Source organism: Lissotriton vulgaris, chromosome 2_1 (assembly GCF_964263255.1).
Source record: "Lissotriton vulgaris chromosome 2_1, aLisVul1.2, whole genome shotgun sequence".
In the NCBI taxonomy this organism is placed as follows: Eukaryota; Metazoa; Chordata; class Amphibia; order Caudata; family Salamandridae; genus Lissotriton; species Lissotriton vulgaris.
In genome coordinates this window covers 295,469,425-295,493,898 of record NC_141687.1, presented here as the reverse complement: position 1 = coordinate 295,493,898, position 24,474 = coordinate 295,469,425, and the positions used below count along the sequence as shown (strand labels likewise).

The 24,474-nt window shown below is 39.8% G+C and overlaps 9 non-coding genes across 9 annotated transcripts; all 9 read right to left on the bottom strand.

Moving 5' to 3' along the window:
• Positions 1–472: 472 nt before the first annotated feature.
• On the bottom strand, positions 473–688 carry LOC147730175 (small nucleolar RNA U3). The gene has a single exon (XR_015309067.1). It is a non-coding gene; the product is annotated as a small nucleolar RNA U3 (small nucleolar RNA).
• A 2,620-nt stretch (positions 689–3,308) lies between these two features.
• On the bottom strand, positions 3,309–3,524 carry LOC147730174 (small nucleolar RNA U3). Its single transcript, XR_015308999.1, has one exon. It is a non-coding gene; the product is annotated as a small nucleolar RNA U3 (small nucleolar RNA).
• Positions 3,525–6,143: 2,619 nt separating this feature from the next.
• LOC147730173 (small nucleolar RNA U3) lies at positions 6,144–6,359 on the bottom strand. Its single transcript, XR_015308998.1, has one exon. It is a non-coding gene; the product is annotated as a small nucleolar RNA U3 (small nucleolar RNA).
• Positions 6,360–8,975: 2,616 nt separating this feature from the next.
• On the bottom strand, positions 8,976–9,191 carry LOC147730172 (small nucleolar RNA U3). The gene has a single exon (XR_015309041.1). It is a non-coding gene; the product is annotated as a small nucleolar RNA U3 (small nucleolar RNA).
• A 2,619-nt stretch (positions 9,192–11,810) lies between these two features.
• LOC147730171 (small nucleolar RNA U3) lies at positions 11,811–12,026 on the bottom strand. The gene has a single exon (XR_015309110.1). It is a non-coding gene; the product is annotated as a small nucleolar RNA U3 (small nucleolar RNA).
• Positions 12,027–14,538: 2,512 nt separating this feature from the next.
• LOC147730170 (small nucleolar RNA U3) lies at positions 14,539–14,754 on the bottom strand. The gene has a single exon (XR_015309066.1). It is a non-coding gene; the product is annotated as a small nucleolar RNA U3 (small nucleolar RNA).
• A 2,620-nt stretch (positions 14,755–17,374) lies between these two features.
• LOC147730169 (small nucleolar RNA U3) lies at positions 17,375–17,590 on the bottom strand. The gene has a single exon (XR_015308997.1). It is a non-coding gene; the product is annotated as a small nucleolar RNA U3 (small nucleolar RNA).
• Positions 17,591–20,209: 2,619 nt separating this feature from the next.
• On the bottom strand, positions 20,210–20,425 carry LOC147730168 (small nucleolar RNA U3). Its single transcript, XR_015308996.1, has one exon. It is a non-coding gene; the product is annotated as a small nucleolar RNA U3 (small nucleolar RNA).
• A 2,618-nt stretch (positions 20,426–23,043) lies between these two features.
• Positions 23,044–23,259, bottom strand: LOC147730167 (small nucleolar RNA U3). Its single transcript, XR_015308757.1, has one exon. It is a non-coding gene; the product is annotated as a small nucleolar RNA U3 (small nucleolar RNA).
• Positions 23,260–24,474: the final 1,215 nt, after the last annotated feature.

Below are 24,474 nucleotides of genomic sequence, written 5' to 3'. Positions count from 1 at the left end.
ATCCTCAGCAGTCTAAGATCCACCGCAGCCTTGTAAGTTGTATAACCTGTGGCCAGGGTGATACGCTTCCTCTTAGTCTAAAAGGCTTAACTAGCATTAGGAGGTTTCTTTAAACAGTCGAATTGAAAGAGTGTTAAATCGTTGAGTAGCAGTAGTTGCCTTGCAGCAGCCTAGGCTCTACAAATAGGTCATACGCACAGTCCGTTTAAATAGTACTCTTCACTCCCAAACTTTCTAAAAAACAAACCTTTTTTTATAAATAACATACCAAATTACCAACTGACGGTGAGAAGTGCTTTTCAAAGATAAGCTCTTGCAAAAACCACAAGTCCAAAAAAGCTCAACAGCTTCTACTAAGTATTCATGAACTCAACAGCTAAATAAAAATAAACCAAAGTGCACACTATAAAAATAACAAACTAAGCAAGAAATTAAGAACAGATAGACTTCCTTACACCCTATAAAGTAGCTAACCACTCAGATTGTGTACTCTTTCTCCAATCCTCTTGAAAGGAATAAGAACGATCATCAATAGCAAACAGCAGCTACATAATTGCAACACTGTTCACTCACTTCACGCTCAGAAGAGAACACTTCAATTCTTCATCGTGGTTAGCGAAGACCAAACACTTTCAATCACATTTCCTCAGTTAAAAACTATAGAAATGATCCCTGAAAGTATAGTCTTAATAAAACTGTTTATCGCTCACACAGACAGAAAGGGGGGAAACCCTCCTTACTTACAGTAAGACACGGTTCGGCATCATCAACTGAAATAAAAACATATAAATATACACATATCTGTTACTCCACGAAATAACACTCTACCGATACACACGCATATGCATTTATTTACATTAAAACATACTTAATAGATCCTGGTGACACTGCTTTAAAATTTGCATATTTTAAATCAGCAACCAATTAAATTCAACCTGACTCTTCCTGACCCAAGGCTGTACCAGAGGGAAAGCTGGAAAATTCTTCAAAAAACTGTGGTTTCCACAATATCATAGAGATGATTTTTAATGGGAATATTTGGTCTAGATTAGGAACAGTCAATCAGCCAAAAGAGTGACACTGATCGCTAGCATATGTGAAGCGACCTGCTAAGCTTGCAAGTGTGGAAACAAAAGTTGTAGCATTACAGCTACCTTGAAATTTTGAACAGTTGCCCCACAGATCAAATGTAGGTCAACATCTTTGATCGGTTACCCCAAAAAAACGAACTGTTCCCCAGTTCACATATAAGACTCTAAGCTGAGGATGGCCTTCGGCGATGGTCCAAACTTTGTGAAAACCTGCTTTCAGCAACTACAGGAGATAACGGAACCTATCGCTTTCAGTAGCGCCCTGAATTCCTGGTTATCTAGGAAAGCGTTCACATGAACAACAACTTGTCCTACCACCCAGCTTGAATTTATGCGGGTTTTTAAAGCTACTAGACGTTTAGCCTCTCGGAACTACAGAAGTATCCAAAATATAGTTTATGTTTTTTTGTGCAAAATACTTTTTACACTGGGAAGTGAATACTTGCCGGAAACGTTTGGTACCTAATATTCATCAGAACCCGGAATTTAACTTTTCAGTGTACACTTCTGTCTTCCAGCATATCCTTAAATGAAGAAAGGAACAACTGTCAACAGTAGACAGTTGTTTAAAAAAAAAACTCTGCCTGTGACCTTCCTTTTTAGATCAGAACTTATCTGCAACACCTTCGGACCACTTACAATTTCTACTTCAATCTTGATTCTTCATAACATATCGCGAACAAAAAGTTTTATAACTCTATGCTAAGCTGTCCAAGGGTTACAGGAAGATATCACAACAGCATTTTTTCTGTCACCTGGCTAAGCTCTCAGCAGATCAGTGATAGATAATTAAAACCTGCCGCTGCAGTCTTTGGTTAGAGAACTAAACTTTAATTCAGCATGATAGACTAAAGTTGAAGGCTAGGGACAAACAGAGGAAAGGGGACCGTTCCTGGTCGCCATTGCCTCTTGCGGCAGGCTAAAAGGCTATCACAGTAAGGTCTTAACTGTGTAAGTTTTACGTAAAAAGAGGCCATGCCTGGAAAACCAGTCGGGCAATGCCCCAGACTCTTGCATAACCAAGAAGAACAGTCTATGGGTATTCACCTGGCCTGTCACTACACCGTGAACTTCCACAATTTACGGTCTGGCGCCAGCCCACCTAGGTCTTTTCCTAGGCGTCGCACCACGGTGGAAATCCAAAATGGTGGCAGTCGGGGCTCGAACCATTAGAAGTTTCAAGGCACAGGGTGTATCCTACTATTTACAAACGGCTGATATTTCGATTCTCTACATGAGGGTCTAATCTTCCAGTGTTCGAATATAGCATAATGGAACGCTAAAGGGGGCTACAATGGTCCTTAAATACCCTCTGTTTGAGTTCTTGACTCAAGTTAAAGCTGAGCTTCTATATCGAGAGGATAGGGCATTTAATCAATGTGATACCCGAGGTAGAAAGTCTATTCTGATATCACAACATTCCAGTCTATGAATTAAGAATATTCTGAGTTAAAGCAGGAGAACCAAGAAAATGGTACTTGCTGGAGCAGGTGGCTCGTTTTGACCATTATTTTTTATTGTTGCAACTCCATTCTCCCCAATGGATCCTTCAAATTCCAAAGTTCGAATACATTAAGCCCTTGATGTAGTAGGGGCTGTACGGGGGCTAGTTGGGAGCTGCAAGTTTTTGTGCTGAGCACACTAGATTTCATAATGATAAGTAAACATACACAGTCCTTTACTTCTGCTTTGCACTCCACAAATTCCTGTGAAAACTTTAGCAAATACCAAAGGAGGATTTTTTTATCCTCAGCAGTCTAAGATCCACCGCAGCCTTGTAAGTTGTATAACCTGTGGCCAGGGTGATACGCTTCCTCTTAGTCTAAAAGGCTTAACTAGCATTAGGAGGTTTCTTTAAACAGTCGAATTGAAAGAGTGTTAAATCGTTGAGTAGCAGTAGTTGCCTTGCAGCAGCCTAGGCTCTACAAATAGCTCATACGCACAGTCCGTTTAAAAAGTACTCTTCACTCCCAAACTTTCTAAAAAACAAACCTTTTTTTATAAATAACATACCAAAATACCAACTGACGGTGAGAAGTGCTTTTCAAAGATAAGCTCTTGCAAAAACCACAAGTCCAAAAAAGCTCAACAGCTTCTACTAAGTATTCATGAACTCAACAGCTAAATAAAAATAAACCAAAGTGCACACTATAAAAATAACAAACTAAGCAAGAAATTAAGAACGGATAGACTTCCTTACACCCTATAAAGTAGCTAACCACTCAGATTGTGTACTCTTTCTCCAATCCTCTTGAAAGGAATAAGAACGATCATCAATAGCAAACAGCAGTTACATAAATGCAACACTGTTCACTCACTTCACGCTCAGAAGAGAACACTTCAATTCTTCATCGTGGTTAGCGAAGACCAAACACTTTCAATCACATTTCCTCAGTTAAAAACTATAGAAATGATCCCTGAAAGTATAGTCTTAATATAACTGTTTATCGCTCACACAGACAGAAAGGGGGGAAACCCTCCTTACTTACAGTAAGACACGGTTCGGCATCATCAACTGAAATAAAAACATATAAATATACACATATCTGTTACTCCACGAAATAACATTCTACCGATACACACGCATATGCATTTATTTACATTAAAACATACTTAATAGATCCTGGTGACACTGCTTTAAAATTTGCATATTTTAAATCAGCAACCAATTAAATTCAACCTGACTCTTCCTGACCCAACGCTGTACCAGAGGGAAAGCTGGAAAATTCTTCAAAAAACTGTGGTTTCCACAATATCATAGAGATGATTTTTAATGGGAATATTTGGTCTAGATTAGGAACAGTCAATCAGCCAAAAGAGTGACACTGATCGCTAGCATATGTGAAGCGACCTGCTAAGCTTGCAAGTGTGGAAACAAAAGTTGTAGCATTACAGCTACCTTGACATTTTGAACAGTTGCCCCACAGATCAAATGTAGGTCAACATCTTTGATCGGTTACCCCAAAAAAACGAACTATTCCCCAGTTCACATATAAGACTCTAAGCTGAGGATGGCCTTCGGCGATGGTCCAAACTTTGTGAAAACCTGCTTTCAGCAACTACAGGAGATAACGGAACCTATCGCTTTCAGTAGCGCCCTGAATTCCTGGTTATCTAGGAAAGCGTTCACATGAACAACAACTTGTCCTACCACCCAGCTTGAATTTATGCGGGTTTTTAAAGCTACTAGACGTTTAGCCTCTCTGAACTACAGAAGTATCCAAAATATAGTTTATGTTTTTTTGTGCAAAATACTTTTTACACTGGGAAGTGAATACTTGCCGGAAACGTTTGGTACCTAATATTCATCAGAACCCGGAATTGAACTTTTCAGTGTACACTTCTGTCTTCCAGCATATCCTTAAATGAAGAAAGGAACAACTGTCAACAGTAGACAGTTGTTTAAAAAAAAACTCTGCCTGTGACCTTCCTTTTTAGATCAGAACTTATCTGCAACACCTTCGGACCACTTACAATTTCTACTTCAATCTTGATTCTTCATAACATATCGCGAACAAAAAGTTTTATAACTCTATGCTAAGCTGTCCAAGGGTTACAGGAAGATATCACAACAGCATTTTTTCTGTCACCTGGCTAAGCTCTCAGCAGATCAGTGATAGATAATTAAAACCTGCCGCTGCAGTCTTTGGTTAGAGAACTAAACTTTAATTCAGCATGATAGACTAAAGTTGAAGGCTAGGGACAAACAGAGGAAAGGGGACCGTTCCTGGTCGCCATTGCCTCTTGCGGCAGGCTAAAAGGCTATCACAATAAGGTCTTAACTGTGTAAGTTTTACGTAAAAAGAGGCCATGGCTGGAAAACCAGTCGGGCAATGCCCCAGACTCTTGCATAACCAAGAAGAACAGTCTATGGGTATTCACCTGGCCTGTCACCACACCGTGAACTTCCACAATTTACGGTCTGGCGCCAGCCCACCTAGCTCTTTTCCTAGGCGTCGCAGCACGGTGGAAATCCAAAATGGTGGCAGTCGGGGCTCGAACCATTAGAAGTTTCAAGGCACAGGGTTTATCCTACTATTTACAAACGGCTGATATTTCGATTCTCTACATGAGGGTCTAATCTTCCAGTGTTCGAATATAGCATAATGGAACGCTAAAGGGGGCTACAATGGTCCTTAAATACCCTCTGTTTGAGTTCTTGACTCAAGTTAAAGCTGAGCTTCTATATCGAGAGGATAGGGCATTTAATCAATGTGATACCCGAGGTAGAAAGTCTATTCTGATATCACAACATTCCAGTCTATGAATTAGGAATATTCTGAGTTAAAGCAGGAGAACCAAGAAAATGGTACTTGCTGGAGCAGGTGGCTCGTTTTGACCATTATTTTTTATTGTTGCAACTCCATTCTCCCCAATGGATCCTTCAAATTCCAAAGTTCGAATACATTAAGCCCTTGATGTACTAGGGGCTGTACGGGGGCTAGTTGGGAGCTGCAAGTTTTTGTGCTGAGCACACTAGATTTCATAATGATAAGTAAACATACACAGTCCTTTACTTCTGCTTTGCACTCCACAAATTCCTGTGAAAACTTTAGCAAATACCAAAGGAGGAGTTTTTTATCCTCAGCAGTCTAAGATCCACCGCAGCCTTGTAAGTTGTATAACCTGTGACCAGGGTGATACGCTTCCTCTTAGTCTAAAAGGCTTAACTAGCATTAGGAGGTTCCTTTCAACAGTCGAATTGAAAGAGTGTTAAATCGTTGAGTAGCAGTAGTTGCCTTGCAGCAGCCTAGGCTCTACAAATAGCTCATACGCACAGTCCGTTTAAAAAGTACTCTTCACTCCCAAACTTTCTAAAAAACAAACCTTTTTTTATAAATAACATACCAAAATACCAACTGACGGTGAGAAGTGCTTTTCAAAGATAAGCTCTTGCAAAAACCACAAGTCCAAAAAAGCTCAACAGCTTCTACTAAGTATTCATGAACTCAACAGCTAAATAAAAATAAACCAAAGTGCACACTATAAAAATAACAAACTAAGCAAGAAATTAAGAACGGATAGACTTCCTTACACCCTATAAAGTAGCTAACCACTCAGATTGTGTACTCTTTCTCCAATCCTCTTGAAAGGAATAAGAACGATCATCAATAGCAAACAGCAGTTACATAAATGCAACACTGTTCACTCACTTCACGCTCAGAAGAGAACACTTCAATTCTTCATCGTGGTTAGCGAAGACCAAACACTTTCAATCACATTTCCTCAGTTAAAAACTATAGAAATGATCCCTGAAAGTATAGTCTTAATATAACTGTTTATCGCTCACACAGACAGAAAGGGGGGAAACCCTCCTTACTTACAGTAAGACACGGTTCGGCATCATCAACTGAAATAAAAACATATAAATATACACATATCTGTTACTCCACGAAATAACATTCTACCGATACACACGCATATGCATTTATTTACATTAAAACATACTTAATAGATCCTGGTGACACTGCTTTAAAATTTGCATATTTTAAATCAGCAACCAATTAAATTCAACCTGACTCTTCCTGACCCAACGCTGTACCAGAGGGAAAGCTGGAAAATTCTTCAAAAAACTGTGGTTTCCACAATATCATAGAGATGATTTTTAATGGGAATATTTGGTCTAGATTAGGAACAGTCAATCAGCCAAAAGAGTGACACTGATCGCTAGCATATGTGAAGCGACCTGCTAAGCTTGCAAGTGTGGAAACAAAAGTTGTAGCATTACAGCTACCTTGACATTTTGAACAGTTGCCCCACAGATCAAATGTAGGTCAACATCTTTGATCGGTTACCCAAAAAAACGAACTGTTCCCCAGTTCACATATAAGACTCTAAGCTGAGGATGGCCTTCGGCGATGGTCCAAACTTTGTGAAAACCTGCTTTCAGCAACTACAGGAGATAACGGAACCTATCGCTTTCAGTAGCGCCCTGAATTCCTGGTTATCTAGGAAAGCGTTCACATGAACAACAACTTGTCCTACCACCCAGCTTGAATTTATGCGGGTTTTTAAAGCTACTAGACGTTTAGCCTCTCGGAACTACAGAAGTATCCAAAATATAGTTTATGTTTTTTTGTGCAAAATACTTTTTACACTGGGAAGTGAATACTTGCCGGAAACGTTTGCTACCTAATATTCATCACAACCCGGAATTGAACTTTTCAGTGTACACTTCTGTCTTCCAGCATATCCTTAAATGAAGAAAGGAACAACTGTCAACAGTAGACAGTTGTTTAAAAAAAAACTCTGCCTGTGACCTTCCTTTTTAGATCAGAACTTATCTGCAACACCTTCGGACCACTTACAATTTCTACTTCAATCTTGATTCTTCATAACATATCGCGAACAAAAAGTTTTATAACTCTATGCTAAGCTGTCCAAGGGTTACAGGAAGATATCACAACAGCATTTTTTCTGTCACCTGGCTAAGCTCTCAGCAGATCAGTGATAGATAATTAAAACCTGCCGCTGCAGTCTTTGGTTAGAGAACTAAACTTTAATTCAGCATGATAGACTAAAGTTGAAGGCTAGGGACAAACAGAGGAAAGGGGACCGTTCCTGGTCGCCATTGCCTTTTGCGGCAGGCTAAAAGGCTATCACAGTAAGGTCTTAACTGTGTAAGTTTTACGTAAAAAGAGGCCATGGCTGGAAAACCAGTTGGGCAATGCCCCAGACTCTTGCATAACCAAGAAGAACAGTCTATGGGTATTCACCTGGCCTGTCACCACACCGTGAACCTCCACAATTTACGGTCTGGCGCCAGCCCACCTAGGTCTTTTCCTAGGCGTCGCAGCACGGTGGAAATCCAAAATGGTGGCAGTCGGGGCTCGAACCATTAGAAGTTTCAAGGCACAGGGTTTATCCTACTATTTACAAACGGCTGATATTTCGATTCTCTACATGAGGGTCTAATCTTCCAGTGTTCGAATATAGCATAATGGAACGCTAAAGGGGGCTACAATGGTCCTTAAATACCCTCTGTTTGAGTTCTTGACTCAAGTTAAAGCTGAGCTTCTATATCGAGAGGATAGGGCATTTAATCAATGTGATACCCGAGGTAGAAAGTCTATTCTGATATCACAACATTCCAGTCTATGAATTAAGAATATTCTGAGTTAAAGCAGGAGAACGAAGAAAATGGTACTTGCTGGAGCAGGTGGCTCGTTTTGACCATTATTTTTTATTGTTGCAACTCCATTCTCCCCAATGGATCCTTCAAATTCCAAAGTTCGAATACATTAAGCCCTTGATGTAGTAGGGGATGTACGGGGGCTAGTTGGGAGCTGCAAGTTTTTGTGCTGAGCACACTAGATTTCATAATGATAAGTAATCATACACAGTCCTTTACTTCTGCTTTGCACTCCACAAATTCCTGTGAAACCTTTAGCAAATACCAAAGGAGGAGTTTTTTATCCTCAGCAGTCTAAGATCCACCGCAGCCTTGTAAGTTGTATAACCTGTGGCCAGGGTGATACGCTTCCTCTTAGTCTAAAAGGCTTAACTAGCATTAGGAGGTTTCTTTAAACAGTCAAATTGAAAGAGTGTTAAATCGTTGAGTAGCAGTAGTTGCCTTGCAGCAGCCTAGGCTCTACAAATAGCTCATACGCACAGTCCGTTTAAAAAGTACTCTTCACTCCCCACTTTCTAAAAAACAAACCTTTTTTTATAAATAACATACCAAAATACCAACTGACGGTGAGAAGTGCTTTTCAAAGATAAGCTCTTGCAAAACCACAAGTCCAAAAAAGCTCAACAGCTTCTACTAAGTATTCATGAACTCAACAGCTAAATAAAAAAAAAAAAAAGTGCACACTATAAAAATAACAAACTAAGCAAGAAATTAAGAACGGATAGACTTCCTTACACCCTATAAAGTAGCTAACCACTCAGATTGTGTACTCTTTTTCCAATCCTCTTGAAAGGAATAAGAACGATCATCAATAGCAAACAGCAGCTACATAAATGCAACACTGTTCACTCACTTCACGCTCAGAAGAGAACACTTCAATTCTTCATCGTGGTTAGCGAAGACCAAACACTTTCAATCACATTTCCTCAGTTAAAAACTATAGAAATGATCCCTGAAAGTATAGTCTTAATAAAACTGTTTATCGCTCACACAGACAGAAAGGGGGGAAACCCTCCTTACTTACAGTAAGACACGGTTCGGCATCATCAACTGAAATAAAAACATATAAATATACACATATCTGTTACTCCACGAAATAACATTCTACCGATACACACGCATATGCATTTATTTACATTAAAACATACTTAATAGTTCCTGGTGACACTGCTTTAAAATTTGCATATTTTAAATCAGCAACCAATTAAATTCAACCGACTCTTCCTGACCCAACGCTGTACCAGAGGGAAAGCTGGAAAATTCTTCAAAAAACTGTGGTTTCCACAATATCATAGAGATGATTTTTAATGGGAATATTTGGTCTAGATTAGGAACAGTCAATCAGCCAAAAGAGTGACACTGATCGCTAGCATATGTGAAGCGACATGCTAAGCTTGCAAGTGTGGAAACAAAAGTTGTAGCATTACAGCTACCTTGACATTTTGAACAGTTGCCCCACAGATCAAATGTAGGTCAACATCTTTGATCGGTTACCCCAAAAAAACGAACTGTTCCCCAGTTCACATATAAGACTCTAAGCTGAGGATGGCCTTCGGCGATGGTCCAAACTTTGTGAAAACCTGCTTTCAGCAACTACAGGAGATAACGGAACCTATCGCTTTCAGTAGCGCCCTGAATTCCTGGTTATCTAGGAAAGCGTTCACATGAACAACAACTTGTCCTACCACCCAGCTTGAATTTATGCGGGTTTTTAAAGCTACTAGACGTTTAGCCTCTCGGAACTACAGAAGTATCCAAAATATAGTTTATGTTTTTTTGTGCAAAATACTTTTTACACTGGGAAGTGAATACTTGCCGGAAACGTTTGGTACCTAATATTCATCAGAACCCGGAATTGAACTTTTCAGTGTACACTTCTGTCTTCCAGCATATCCTTAAATGAAGAAAGGAACAACTGTCAACAGTAGACAGTTGTTTAAAAAAAAAACTCTGCCTGTGACCTTCCTTTTTAGATCAGAACTTATCTGCAACACCTTCGGACCACTTACAATTTCTACTTCAATCTTGATTCTTCATAACATATCGCGAACAAAAAGTTTTATAACTCTATGCTAAGCTGTCCAAGGGTTACAGGAAGATATCACAACAGCATTTTTTCTGTCACCTGGCTAAGCTCTCAGCAGATCAGTGATAGACAATTAAAACCTGCCGCTGCAGTCTTTGGTTAGAGAACTAAACTTTAATTCAGCATGATAGACTAAAGTTGAAGGCTAGGGACAAACAGAGGAAAGGGGACCGTTCCTGGTCGCCATTGCCTCTTGCGGCAGGCTAAAAGGCTATCACAGTAAGGTCTTAACTGTGTAAGTTTTACGTAAAAAGAGGCCATGGCTGGAAAAACCAGTCGGGCAATGCCCCAGACTCTTGCATAACCAAGAAGAACAGTCTATGGGTATTCACCTGGCCTGTCACCACACCGTGAACTTCCACAATTTACGGTCTGGCGCCAGCCCACCTAGGTCTTTTCCTAGGCGTCCCAGCACGGTGGAAATCCAAAATGGTGGAAGTCGGGGCTCGAACCATTAGAAGTTTCAAGGCACAGGGTTTATCCTACTATTTACAAACGGCTGATATTTCGATTCTCTACATGAGGGTCTAATCTTCCAGTGTTCGAATATAGCATAATGGAACGCTAAAGGGGGCTACAATGGTCCTTAAATACCCTCTGTTTGAGTTCTTGACTCAAGTTAAAGCTGAGCTTCTATATCGAGAGGATAGGGCATTTAATCAATGTGATACCCGAGGTAGAAAGTCTATTCTGATATCACAACATTCCAGTCTATGAATTAAGAATATTCTGAGTTAAAGCAGGAGAACCAAGAAAATGGTACTTGCTGGAGCAGGTGGCTCGTTTTGACCATTATTTTTTATTGTTGCAACTCCATTCTCCCCAATGGATCCTTCAAATTCCAAAGTTCGAATACATTAAGCCCTTGATGTAGTAGGGGCTGTACGGGGGCTAGTTGAGAGCTGCAAGTTTTTGTGCTGAGCACACTAGATTTCATAATGATAAGTAAACATACACAGTCCTTTACTTCTGCTTTGCACTCCACAAATTCCTGTGAAAACTTTAGCAAATACCAAAGGAGGAGTTTTTTATCCTCAGCAGTCTAAGATCCACCGCAGCCTTGTAAGTTGTATAACCTGTGGCCAGGGTGATACGCTTCCTCTTAGTCTAAAAGGCTTAACTAGCATTAGGAGGTTTCTTTAAACAGTCGAATTGAGAGAGTGTTAAATCGTTGAGTAGCAGTAGTTGCCTTGCAGCAGCCTAGGCTCTACAAATAGCTCATACGCACAGTCCGTTTAAAAAGTACTCTTCACTCCCCACTTTCTAAAAGACAAACCTTTTTTTATAAATAACATACCAAAATACCAACTGACGGTGAGAAGTGCTTTTCAAAGATAAGCTCTTGCAAAAACAACAAGTCCAATAAAGCTCAACAGCTTCTACTAAGTATTCATGAACTCAACAGCTAAATAAAAATAAACCAAAGTGCACACTATAAAAATAACAAACTAAGCAAGAAATTAAGAACGGATAGACTTCCTTACACCCTATAAAGTAGCTAACCACTCAGATTGTGTACTCTTTCTCCAATCCTCTTGAAAGGAATAAGAACGATCATCAATAGCAAACAGCAGCTACATAAATGCAACACTGTTCACTCACTTCACGCTCAGAAGAGAACACTTCAATTCTTCATCGTAGTTAGCGAAGACCAAACATTTTCAATCACATTTCCTCAGTTAAAAACTATAGAAATGATCCCTGAAAGTATAGTCTTAATAAAACTGTTTATCGCTCACACAGACAGAAAGGGGGGAAACCCTCCTTACTTACAGTAAGACACGGTTCGGCATCATCAACTGAAATAAAAACATATAAATATACACATATCTGTTACTCCACGAAATAACATTCTACCGATACACACGCATATGCATTTATTTACATTAAAACATACTTAATAGATCCTGGTGACACTGCTTTAAAATTTGCATATTTTAAATCAGCAACCAATTAAATTCAACCTGACTCTTCCTGACCCAACGCTGTACCAGAGGGAAAGCTGGAAAATTCTTCAAAAAACTGTGGTTTCCACAATATCATAGAGATGATTTTTAATGGGAATATTTGGTCTAGATTAGGAACAGTCAATCAGCCAAAAGAGTGACACTGATCGCTAGCATATGTGAAGCGACCTGCTAAGCTTGAACTGTTCCCCAGTTCACATATAAGACTCTAAGCTGAGGATGGCCTTCGGCGATGGTCCAAACTTTGTGAAAACCTGCTTTCAGCAACTACAGGAGATAACGGAACCTATCGCTTTCAGTAGCGCCCTGAATTCCTGGTTATCTAGGAAAGCGTTCACATGAACAACAACTTGTCCTACCACCCAGCTTGAATTTATGCGGGGTTTTAAAGCTACTAGACGTTTAGCCTCTCGGAACTACAGAAGTATCCAAAATATAGTTTATGTTTTTTTTGTGCAAAATACTTTTTACACTGGGAAGTGAATACTTGCCGGAAACGTTTGGTACCTAATATTCATCAGAACCCGGAATTGAACTTTTCAGTGTACACTTCTGTCTTCCAGCATATCCTTAAATGAAGAAAGGAACAACTGTCAACAGTAGACAGTTGTTTAAAAAAAAAACTCTGCCTGTGACCTTCCTTTTTAGATCAGAACTTATCTGCAACACCTTCGGACCACTTACAATTTCTACTTCAATCTTGATTCTTCATAACATATCGCGAACAAAAAGTTTTATAACTCTATGCTAAGCTGTCCAAGGGTTACAGGAAGATATCACAACAGCATTTTTTCTGTCACCTGGCTAAGCTCTCAGCAGATCAGTGATAGATAATTAAAACCTGCCGCTGCAGTCTTTGGTTAGAGAACTAAACTTTAATTCAGCATGATAGACTAAAGTTGAAGGCTAGGGACAAACAGAGGAAAGGGGACCGTTCCTGGTCGCCATTGCCTCTTGCGGCAGGCTAAAAGGCTATCACAGTAAGGTCTTAACTGTGTAAGTTTTACGTAAAAAGAGGCCATGGCTGGAAAACCAGTCGGGCAATGCCCCAGACTCTTGCATAACCAAGAAGAACAGTCTATGGGTATTCACCTGGCCTGTCACCACACCGTGAACTTCCACAATTTACGGTCTGGCGCCAGCCCACCTAGGTCTTTTCCTAGGCGTCGCAGCACGGTGGAAATCCAAAATGGTGGCAGTCGGGGCTCGAACCATTAGAAGTTTCAAGGCACAGGGTTTATCCTACTATTTACAAACGGCTGATATTTCGATTCTCTACATGAGGGTCTAATCTTCCAGTGTTCGAATATAGCATAATGGAACGCTAAAGGGGGCTACAATGGTCCTTAAATACCCTCTGTTTGAGTTCTTGACTCAAGTTAAAGCTGAGCTTCTATATCGAGAGGATAGGGCATTTAATCAATGTGATACCCGAGGTAGAAAGTCTATTCTGATATCACAACATTCCAGTCTATGAATTAAGAATATTCTGAGTTAAAGCAGGAGAACCAAGAAAATGGTACTTGCTGGAGCAGGTGGCTCATTTTGACCATTATTTTTTATTGTTGCAACTCCATTCTCCCCAATGGATCCTTCAAATTCCAAAGTTCGAATACATTAAGCCCTTGATGTAGTAGGGGCTGTACGGGGGCTAGTTGGGAGCTGCAAGTTTTTGTGCTGAGCACACTAGATTTCATAATGATAAGTAAACATACACAGTCCTTTACTTCTGCTTTGCACTCCACAAATTCCTGTGAAAACTTTAGCAAATACCAAAGGAGGAGTTTTTTATCCTCAGCAGTCTAAGATCCACCGCAGCCTTGTAAGTTGTATAACCTGTGGCCAGGGTGATACGCTTCCTCTTAGTCTAAAAGGCTTAACTAGCATTAGGAGGTTTCTTTAAACAGTCGAATTGAAAGAGTGTTAAATCGTTGAGTAGCAGTAGTTGCCTTGCAGCAGCCTAGGCTCTACAAATAGGTCATACGCACAGTCCGTTTAAATAGTACTCTTCACTCCCAAACTTTCTAAAAAACAAACCTTTTTTTATAAATAACATACCAAATTACCAACTGACGGTGAGAAGTGCTTTTCAAAGATAAGCTCTTGCAAAAACCACAAGTCCAAAAAAGCTCAACAGCTTCTACTAAGTATTCATGAACTCAACAGCTAAATAAAAATAAACCAAAGTGCACACTATAAAAATAACAAACTAAGCAAGAAATTAAGAACAGATAGACTTCCTTACACCCTATAAAGTAGCTAACCACTCAGATTGTGTACTCTTTCTCCAATCCTCTTGAAAGGAATAAGAACGATCATCAATAGCAAACAGCAGCTACATAATTGCAACACTGTTCACTCACTTCACGCTCAGAAGAGAACACTTCAATTCTTCATCGTGGTTAGCGAAGACCAAACACTTTCAATCACATTTCCTCAGTTAAAAACTATAGAAATGATCCCTGAAAGTATAGTCTTAATAAAACTGTTTATCGCTCACACAGACAGAAAGGGGGGAAACCCTCCTTACTTACAGTAAGACACGGTTCGGCATCATCAACTGAAATAAAAACATATAAATATACACATATCTGTTACTCCACGAAATAACACTCTACCGATACACACGCATATGCATTTATTTACATTAAAACATACTTAATAGATCCTGGTGACACTGCTTTAAAATTTGCATATTTTAAATCAGCAACCAATTAAATTCAACCTGACTCTTCCTGACCCAAGGCTGTACCAGAGGGAAAGCTGGAAAATTCTTCAAAAAACTGTGGTTTCCACAATATCATAGAGATGATTTTTAATGGGAATATTTGGTCTAGATTAGGAACAGTCAATCAGCCAAAAGAGTGACACTGATCGCTAGCATATGTGAAGCGACCTGCTAAGCTTGCAAGTGTGGAAACAAAAGTTGTAGCATTACAGCTACCTTGAAATTTTGAACAGTTGTCCCACAGATCAAATGTAGGTCAACATCTTTGATCGGTTACCCCAAAAAAACGAACTGTTCCCCAGTTCACATATAAGACTCTAAGCTGAGGATGGCCTTCGGCGATGGTCCAAACTTTGTGAAAACCTGCTTTCAGCAACTACAGGAGATAACGGAACCTATCGCTTTCAGTAGCGCCCTGAATTCCTGGTTATCTAGGAAAGCGTTCACATGAACAACAACTTGTCCTACCACCCAGCTTGAATTTATGCGGGTTTTTAAAGCTACTAGACGTTTAGCCTCTCGGAACTACAGAAGTATCCAAAATATAGTTTATGTTTTTTTGTGCAAAATACTTTTTACACTGGGAAGTGAATACTTGCCGGAAACGTTTGGTACCTAATATTCATCAGAACCCGGAATTTAACTTTTCAGTGTACACTTCTGTCTTCCAGCATATCCTTAAATGAAGAAAGGAACAACTGTCAACAGTAGACAGTTGTTTAAAAAAAAAACTCTGCCTGTGACCTTCCTTTTTAGATCAGAACTTATCTGCAACACCTTCGGACCACTTACAATTTCTACTTCAATCTTGATTCTTCATAACATATCGCGAACAAAAAGTTTTATAACTCTATGCTAAGCTGTCCAAGGGTTACAGGAAGATATCACAACAGCATTTTTTCTGTCACCTGGCTAAGCTCTCAGCAGATCAGTGATAGATAATTAAAACCTGCCGCTGCAGTCTTTGGTTAGAGAACTAAACTTTAATTCAGCATGATAGACTAAAGTTGAAGGCTAGGGACAAACAGAGGAAAGGGGACCGTTCCTGGTCGCCATTGCCTCTTGCGGCAGGCTAAAAGGCTATCACAGTAAGGTCTTAACTGTGTAAGTTTTACGTAAAAAGAGGCCATGCCTGGAAAACCAGTCGGGCAATGCCCCAGACTCTTGCATAACCAAGAAGAACAGTCTATGGGTATTCACCTGGCCTGTCACTACACCGTGAACTTCCACAATTTACGGTCTGGCGCCAGCCCACCTAGGTCTTTTCCTAGGCGTCGCAGCACGGTGGAAATCCAAAATGGTGGCAGTCGGGGCTCGAACCATTAGAAGTTTCAAGGCACAGGGTGTATCCTACTATTTACAAACGGCTGATATTTCGATTCTCTACATGAGGGTCTAATCTTCCAGTGTTCGAATATAGCATAATGGAACGCTAAAGGGGGCTACAATGGTCCTTAAATACCCTCTGTTTGAGTTCTTGACTCAAGTTAAAGCTGAGCTTCTATATCGAGAGGATAGGGCATTTAATCAATGTGATACCCGAGGTAGAAAGTCTATTCTGATATCACAACATTCCAGTCTATGAATTAAGAATATTCTGAGTTAAAGCAGGAGAACCAAGAAAATGGTACTTGCTGGAGCAGGTGGCTCGTTTTGACCATTATTTTTTATTGTTGCAACTCCATTCTCCCCAATGGATCCTTCAAATTCCAAAGTTCGAATACATTAAGCCCTTGATGTAGTAGGGGCTGTACGGGGGCTAGTTGGGAGCTGCAAGTTTTTGTGCTGAGCACACTAGATTTCATAATGATAAGTAAACATACACAGTCCTTTACTTCTGCTTTGCACTCCACAAATTCCTGTGAAAACTTTAGCAAATACCAAAGGAGGATTTTTTTATCCTCAGCAGTCTAAGATCCACCGCAGCCTTGTAAGTTGTATAACCTGTGGCCAGGGTGATACGCTTCCTCTTAGTCTAAAAGGCTTAACTAGCATTAGGAGGTTTCTTTAAACAGTCGAATTGAAAGAGTGTTAAATCGTTGAGTAGCAGTAGTTGCCTTGCAGCAGCCTAGGCTCTACAAATAGCTCATACGCACAGTCCGTTTAAAAAGTACTCTTCACTCCCAAACTTTCTAAAAAACAAACCTTTTTTTATAAATAACATACCAAAATACCAACTGACGGTGAGAAGTGCTTTTCAAAGATAAGCTCTTGCAAAAACCACAAGTCCAAAAAAGCTCAACAGCTTCTACTAAGTATTCATGAACTCAACAGCTAAATAAAAATAAACCAAAGTGCACACTATAAAAATAACAAACTAAGCAAGAAATTAAGAACGGATAGACTTCCTTACACCCTATAAAGTAGCTAACCACTCAGATTGTGTACTCTTTCTCCAATCCTCTTGAAAGGAATAAGAACGATCATCAATAGCAAACAGCAGTTACATAAATGCAACACTGTTCACTCACTTCACGCTCAGAAGAGAACACTTCAATTCTTCATCGTGGTTAGCGAAGACCAAACACTTTCAATCACATTTCCTCAGTTAAAAACTATAGAAATGATCCCTGAAAGTATAGTCTTAATATAACTGTTTATCGCTCACACAGACAGAAAGGGGGGAAACCCTCCTTACTTACAGTAAGACACGGTTCGGCATCATCAACTGAAATAAAAACATATAAATATACACATATCTGTTACTCCACGAAATAACATTCTACCGATACACACGCATATGCATTTATTTACATTAAAACATACTTAATAGATCCTGGTGACACTGCTTTAAAATTTGCATATTTTAAATCAGCAACCAATTAAATTCAACCTGACTCTTCCTGACCCAACGCTGTACCAGAGGGAAAGCTGGAAAATTCTTCAAAAAACTGTGGTTTCCACAATATCATAGAGATGATTTTTAATGGGAATATTTGGTCTAGATTAGGAACAGTCAATCAGCCAAAAGAGTGACACTGATCGCTAGCATATGTGAAGCGACCTGCTAAGCTTGCAAGTGTGGAAACAAAAGTTGTAGCATTACAGCTACCTTGACATTTTGAACAGTTGCCCCACAGATCAAATGTAGGTCAACATCTTTGATCGGTTACCCCAAAAAAACGAACTATTCCCCAGTTCACATATAAGACTCTAAGCTGAGGATGGCCTTCGGCGATGGTCCAAACTTTGTGAAAACCTGCTTTCAGCAACTACAGGAGATAACGGAACCTATCGCTTTCAGTAGCGCCCTGAATTCCTGGTTATCTAGGAAAGCGTTCACATGAACAACAACTTGTCCTACCACCCAGCTTGAATTTATGCGGGTTTTTAAAGCTACTAGACGTTTAGCCTCTCTGAACTACAGAAGTATCCAAAATATAGTTTATGTTTTTTTGTGCAAAATACTTTTTACACTGGGAAGTGAATACTTGCCGGAAACGTTTGGTACCTAATATTCATCAGATCCCGGAATTGAACTTTTCAGTGTACACTTCTGTCTTCCAGCATATCCTTAAATGAAGAAAGGAACAACTGTCAACAGTAGACAGTTGTTTAAAAAAAAACTCTGCCTGTGACCTTCCTTTTTAGATCAGAACTTATCTGCAACACCTTCGGACCACTTACAATTTCTACTTCAATCTTGATTCTTCATAACATATCGCGAACAAAAAGTTTTATAACTCTATGCTAAGCTGTCCAAGGGTTACAGGAAGATATCACAACATCATTTTTTCTGTCACCTGGCTAAGCTCTCAGCAGATCAGTGATAGATAATTAAAACCTGCCGCTGCAGTCTTTGGTTAGAGAACTAAACTTTAATTCAGCATGATAGACTAAAGTTGAAGGCTAGGGACAAACAGAGGAAAGGGGACCGTTCCTGGTCGCCATTGCCTCTTGCGGCAGGCTAAAAGGCTATCACAATAAGGTCTTAACTGTGTAAGTTTTACGTAAAAAGAGGCCATGGCTGGAAAACCAGTCGGGCAATGCCCCAGACTCTTGCATAACCAAGAAGAACAGTCTATGGGTATTCACCTGGCCTGTCACCACACCGTGAACTTCCACAATTTACGGTCTGGCGCCAGCCCACCTAGCTCTTTTCCTAGGCGTCGCAGCACGGTGGAAATCCAAAATGGTGGCAGTCGGGGCTCGAACCATTAGAAGTTTCAAGGCACAGGGTTTATCCTACTATTTACAAACGGCTGATATTTCGATTCTCTACATGAGGGTCTAATCTTCCAGTGTTCGAATATAGCATAATGGAACGCTAAAGGGGGCTACAATGGTCCTTAAATACCCTCTGTTTGAGTTCTTGACTCAAGTTAAAGCTGAGCTTCTATATCGAGAGGATAGGGCATTTAATCAATGTGATACCCGAGGTAGAAAGTCTATTCTGATATCACAACATTCCAGTCTATGAATTAGGAATATTCTGAGTTAAAGCAGGAGAACCAAGAAAATGGTACTTGCTGGAGCAGGTGGCTCGTTTTGACCATTATTTTTTATTGTTGCAACTCCATTCTCCCCAATGGATCCTTCAAATTCCAAAGTTCGAATACATTAAGCCCTTGATGTACTAGGGGCTGTACGGGGGCTAGTTGGGAGCTGCAAGTTTTTGTGCTGAGCACACTAGATTTCATAATGATAAGTAAACATACACAGTCCTTTACTTCTGCTTTGCACTCCACAAATTCCTGTGAAAACTTTAGCAAATACCAAAGGAGGAGTTTTTTATCCTCAGCAGTCTAAGATCCACCGCAGCCTTGTAAGTTGTATAACCTGTGACCAGGGTGATACGCTTCCTCTTAGTCTAAAAGGCTTAACTAGCATTAGGAGGTTCCTTTCAACAGTCGAATTGAAAGAGTGTTAAATCGTTGAGTAGCAGTAGTTGCCTTGCAGCAGCCTAGGCTCTACAAATAGCTCATACGCACAGTCCGTTTAAAAAGTACTCTTCACTCCCAAACTTTCTAAAAAACAAACCTTTTTTTATAAATAACATACCAAAATACCAACTGACGGTGAGAAGTGCTTTTCAAAGATAAGCTCTTGCAAAAACCACAAGTCCAAAAAAGCTCAACAGCTTCTACTAAGTATTCATGAACTCAACAGCTAAATAAAAATAAACCAAAGTGCACACTATAAAAATAACAAACTAAGCAAGAAATTAAGAACGGATAGACTTCCTTACACCCTATAAAGTAGCTAACCACTCAGATTGTGTACTCTTTCTCCAATCCTCTTGAAAGGAATAAGAACGATCATCAATAGCAAACAGCAGTTACATAAATGCAACACTGTTCACTCACTTCACGCTCAGAAGAGAACACTTCAATTCTTCATCGTGGTTAGCGAAGACCAAACACTTTCAATCACATTTCCTCAGTTAAAAACTATAGAAATGATCCCTGAAAGTATAGTCTTAATATAACTGTTTATCGCTCACACAGACAGAAAGGGGGGAAACCCTCCTTACTTACAGTAAGACACGGTTCGGCATCATCAACTGAAATAAAAACATATAAATATACACATATCTGTTACTCCACGAAATAACATTCTACCGATACACACGCATATGCATTTATTTACATTAAAACATACTTAATAGATCCTGGTGACACTGCTTTAAAATTTGCATATTTTAAATCAGCAACCAATTAAATTCAACCTGACTCTTCCTGACCCAACGCTGTCCCAGAGGGAAAGCTGGAAAATTCTTCAAAAAACTGTGGTTTCCACAATATCATAGAGATGATTTTTAATGGGAATATTTGGTCTAGATTAGGAACAGTCAATCAGCCAAAAGAGTGACACTGATCGCTAGCATATGTGAAGCGACCTGCTAAGCTTGCAAGTGTGGAAACAAAAGTTGTAGCATTACAGCTACCTTGACATTTTGAACAGTTGCCCCACAGATCAAATGTAGGTCAACATCTTTGATCGGTTACCCCAAAAAAACGAACTATTCCCCAGTTCACATATAAGACTCTAAGCTGAGGATGGCCTTCGGCGATGGTCCAAACTTTGTGAAAACCTGCTTTCAGCAACTACAGGAGATAACGGAACCTATCGCTTTCAGTAGCGCCCTGAATTCCTGGTTATCTAGGAAAGCGTTCACATGAACAACAACTTGTCCTACCACCCAGCTTGAATTTATGCGGGTTTTTAAAGCTACTAGACGTTTAGCCTCTCTGAACTACAGAAGTATCCAAAATATAGTTTATGTTTTTTTGTGCAAAATACTTTTTACACTGGGAAGTGAATACTTGCCGGAAACGTTTGGTACCTAATATTCATCAGAACCCGGAATTGAACTTTTCAGTGTACACTTCTGTCTTCCAGCATATCCTTAAATGAAGAAAGGAACAACTGTCAACAGTAGACAGTTGTTTAAAAAAAAACTCTGCCTGTGACCTTCCTTTTTAGATCAGAACTTATCTGCAACACCTTCGGACCACTTACAATTTCTACTTCAATCTTGATTCTTCATAACATATCGCGAACAAAAAGTTTTATAACTCTATGCTAAGCTGTCCAAGGGTTACAGGAAGATATCACAACAGCATTTTTTCTGTCACCTGGCTAAGCTCTCAGCAGATCAGTGATAGATAATTAAAACCTGCCGCTGCAGTCTTTGGTTAGAGAACTAAACTTTAATTCAGCATGATAGACTAAAGTTGAAGGCTAGGGACAAACAGAGGAAAGGGGACCGTTCCTGATCGCCATTGCCTCTTGCGGCAGGCTAAAAGGCTATCACAATAAGGTCTTAACTGTGTAAGTTTTACGTAAAAAGAGGCCATGGCTGGAAAACCAGTCGGGCAATGCCCCAGACTCTTGCATAACCAAGAAGAACAGTCTATGGGTATTCACCTGGCGTGTCACCACACCGTGAACTTCCACAATTTACGGTCTGGCGCCAGCCCACCTAGCTCTTTTCCTAGGCGTCGCAGCACGGTGGAAATCCAAAATGGTGGCAGTCGGGGCTCGAACCATTAGAAGTTTCAAGGCACAGGGTTTATCCTACTATTTACAAACGGCTGATATTTCGATTCTCTACATGAGGGTCTAATCTTCCAGTGTTCGAATATAGCATAATGGAACGCTAAAGGGGGCTACAATGGTCCTTAAATACCCTCTGTTTGAGTTCTTGACTCAAGTTAAAGCTGAGCTTCTATATCGAGAGGATAGGGCATTTAATCAATGTGATACCCGAGGTAGAAAGTCTATTCTGATATCACAACATTCCAGTCTATGAATTAGGAATATTCTGAGTTAAAGCAGGAGAACCAAGAAAATGGTACTTGCTGGAGCAGGTGGCTCGTTTTGACCATTATTTTTTATTGTTGCAACTCCATTCTCCCCAATGGATCCTTCAAATTCCAAAGTTCGAATACATTAAGCCCTTGATGTACTAGGGGCTGTACGGGGGCTAGTTGGGAGCTGCAAGTTTTTGTGCTGAGCACACTAGATTTCATAATGATAAGTAAACATACACAGTCCTTTACTTCTGCTTTGCACTCCACAAATTCCTGTGAAAACTTTAGCAAATACCAAAGGAGGAGTTTTTTATCCTCAGCAGTCTTAGATCCACCGCAGCCTTGTAAGTTGTATAACCTGTGACCAGGGTGATACGCTTCCTCTTAGTCTAAAAGGCTTAACTAGCATTAGGAGGTTCCTTTCAACAGTCGAATTGAAAGAGTGTTAAATCGTTGAGTAGCAGTAGTTGCCTTGCAGCAGCCTAGGCTCTACAAATAGCTCATACGCACAGTCCGTTTAAAAAGTACTCTTCACTCCCCACTTTCTAAAAGACAAACCTTTTTTTATAAATAACATACCAAAATACCAACTGACGGTGAGAAGTGCTTTTCAAAGATAAGCTCTTGCAAAAACAACAAGTCCAAAAAAGCTCAACAGCTTCTACTAAGTATTCATGAACTCAACAGCTAAATAAAAATAAACCAAAGTGCACACTATAAAAATAACAAACTAAGCAAGAAATTAAGAACGGATAGACTTCCTTACACCCTATAAAGTAGCTAACCACTCAGATTGTGTACTCTTTCTCCAATCCTCTTGAAAGGAATAAGAACGATCATCAATAGCAAACAGCAGCTACATAAATGCAACACTGTTCACTCACTTCACGCTCAGAAGAGAACACTTCAATTCTTCATCGTGGTTGGCGAAGACCAAACACTTTCAATCACATTTCCTCAGTTAAAAACTATAGAAATGATCCCTGAACGTATAGTCTTAATAAAACTGTTTATCGCTCACACAGACAGAAAGGGGGGAAACCCTCCTTACTTACAGTAAGACACGGTTCGGCATCATCAACTGAAATAAAAACATATAAATATACACATATCTGTTACTCCACGAAATAACATTCTACCGATACACACGCATATGCATTTATTTACATTAAAACATACTTAATAGATCCTGGTGACACTGCTTTAAAATTTGCATATTTTAAATCAGCAACCAATTAAATTCAACCTGACTCTTCCTGACCCAACGCTGTACCAGAGGGAAAGCTGGAAAATTCTTCAAAAAACTGTGGTTTCCACAATATCATAGAGATGATTTTTAATGGGAATATTTGGTCTAGATTAGGAACAGTCAATCAGCCAAAAGAGTGACACTGATCGCTAGCATATGTGAAGCGACCTGCTAAGCTTGCAAGTGTGGAAACAAAAGTTGTAGCATTACAGCTACCTTGACATTTTGAACAGTTGCCCCACAGATCAAATGTAGGTCAACATCTTTGATCGGTTACCCCAAAAAAACGAACTGTTCCCCAGTTCACATATAAGACTCTAAGCTGAGGATGGCCTTCGGCGATGGTCCAAACTTTGTGAAAACCTGCTTTCAGCAACTACAGGAGATAACGGAACCTATCGCTTTCAGTAGCGCCCTGAATTCCTGGTTATCTAGGAAAGCGTTCACATGAACAACAACTTGTCCTACCACCCAGCTTGAATTTATGTGGGTTTTTAAAGCTACTAGACGTTTAGCCTCTCGGAACTACAGAAGTATCCAAAATATAGTTTATGTTTTTTTGTGCAAAATACTTTTTACACTGGGAAGTGAATACTTGCCGGAAACGTTTGGTACCTAATATTCATCAGAACCCGGAATTGAACTTTTCAGTGTACACTTCTGTCTTCCAGCATATCCTTAAATGAAGAAAGGAACAACTGTCAACAGTAGACAGTTGTTTAAAAAAAAAACTCTGCCTGTGACCTTCCTTTTTAGATCAGAACTTATCTGCAACACCTTCGGACCACTTACAATTTCTACTTCAATCTTGATTCTTCATAACATATCGCGAACAAAAAGTTTTATAACTCTATGCTAAGCTGTCCAAGGGTTACAGGAAGATATCACAACAGCATTTTTTCTGTCACCTGGCTAAGCTCTCAGCAGCTCAGTGATAGATAATTAAAACCTGCCGCTGCAGTCTT